Here is a 2,137-nt window from a genome sequence, read left to right as displayed (position 1 = left end):
TGAGTCTTAGTCTTGGAAGTGGGTTGCACTGAGGAGACCTGACCACTTGCCTTGATGTCTCCTGGGCAAGCAACTTGCTTGTTCTTATAGTAACAGTCTGTCTGCCTATATTGTTTAGTATTTTTCCTGTCAGTCTTTCTTTCAAGAAGTATCTTCTGTTCTTCTAGCCAATCCAGGCTGGGCTGCTCTTCCTTTCAAGTGGTAATTTCCCATCTCTGAAGATTCTGGATGTGGTTCAGAAGCTCCACAGGAAGCCTCCTTCACTGGGCATGTTGTACCCATTTTAGGTATTCCAATCAGTTATAGGCAGAAGACAGACTTACAAGCTTTCTATGGTGATATTTCTGGCTAGTCCTTTCTCTCCCCCTCCAGCGTCTATTTTATAACATAATGAAAGGAAAACCAAGATTCAAAAGATAGCCAAGCATCTTAACATTATTCCCTCTTTTCCTTATTCCAACCAAGTTTCAATCCCTGTATCCCAGACCCCTGTTCTTCCAAGGTTGTGAATACATCATTATTTACCTCTGTCCCACTTAGCCCATTCAAACCTGCCGAATTGTTCTCCCATCTGCTTTGTTCTTCCATTCCCCTCTCCCTTCTTGTATATTGCCCCCCTCCCAGCACCCAAACTATCCTGTGTCTATTCCCTGCCCTGTGCTCCACCTTCTCCTCCCTCTCCTCATCCCATCCCACATCCCAGCAACCAGCAAAGAATCCACCCCCTTTAGTATGGGTTCTTTTTCTTAGTCTTTTACAGTAGAGGTCCTATGCAGTATTTCTTCCTTTGTGAATGGCTAATTTCACTCAACAAATATCCTCAAGGTTCATCCATGTTATGTGGTGGTTTGCAGCTTCCATATTATTTTTCAAGGTAGCATAGTATTCCATTGTGTGTATATACCACAGTTTGTTTATCCATTCTTCATTTAATGAGCACTTTGGCTGTCTCCATCTTTTTGCTATTGTAAATAGTGCTGTTATGAACATTGGTGTGCATATATCATATTTCTTGTGGGTAAATACCAAGTAGAGGAATTGCTGGATTATAAGGTATCTCTATTCCCAATCTTCTGAGGAAGCTCCATAGTGCTTTCCAGAGAGGCTGGACCATTTTGCAGTCCCACCAGCAATGCAGGAGTGTCCTAGCCTTGCCACATATCTGCCATCATTTATTGTCCTCTACTTTTTTGATCTTTGCTGTTACTGCTGGTGTGAGATGATATCCCATTGTTGTATTGATTTGCATCTCTCTAATGGCTAGTGATCCTGAACATTTCTTCATGTTTGTTGGCTGCCCGGATCTCTTCCTTGGTGAAGTGTCTGTTCATGTCTTGTGCCCACTTTTTAATTGGGTTGTCTTTTTCTTGTAAAGGTATTGTAGTTTCCTGTATATTTTAGAAATGAGTTCCCTGTCTGATGTGTCATTGCAAAATATTTTTTCCCATTCTGTGGGTTCCCTTTTTACTCTTCTGGTGAAGTCTTTTGATGCACATAAGTTTTTAATTTTTAATCTGTCCCACTCATCTATTTTATCTACTTTTGTTTGTGTGGTTTTCAAAATTTTTTATAGTCTGTGTATTCCCTTAATTAATGCCCTCACATTTGTCCCTATTTTTTTCATTGATGGACTTCATAATTCTGGGATTCACATTTAGGTCCTTAATCCATGTTGAGTTATTTTTTGTATAAGATGTGAGGTGAAGGTCTTGTTTCAATCTGTTGCATATCATTTTCCAGTTCTGCCAGCACCATCTGTTGAAGAGACTATCACCTCCCCAGGTGATATATTTAGGTGTTTTGTCAAAAATCAGTTGGCTGTGTATAGATGTGTTAATTTCTGGATTCTTGATTCTGTTCTATTGATCTATGTATCTTTCATTGTACCTGTACCAAGCTGTTTTAACCACTGTAGCAGTGTAGTAAATTTTGAAGTCAGGGAGTGAGAGGCCTCCAACCTTATTCTTGTTCTTAAACAGTGCTTTGCTTATCCTGGGTCTCTTTCCTTTCCATATAAAGTTTTAATTGTTTTTCCATCTCTTTGAATAATATTGTTGGTATCTGCATTGGGATTGCATTATATGGGTAAATTGCTTTGGGCAGTATTGACATTTTCACAATGTTAAGTCTTCCTATC

The sequence above is a fragment of the Chrysochloris asiatica genome, unplaced genomic scaffold (assembly GCF_000296735.1).
Source record: "Chrysochloris asiatica unplaced genomic scaffold, ChrAsi1.0 scaffold00251, whole genome shotgun sequence".
Lineage (NCBI taxonomy): Eukaryota > Metazoa > Chordata > Mammalia > Afrosoricida > Chrysochloridae > Chrysochloris > Chrysochloris asiatica.
The sequence above is the reverse complement of the archived record's forward strand: the minus strand, read 5'-3'. Positions refer to the sequence as shown.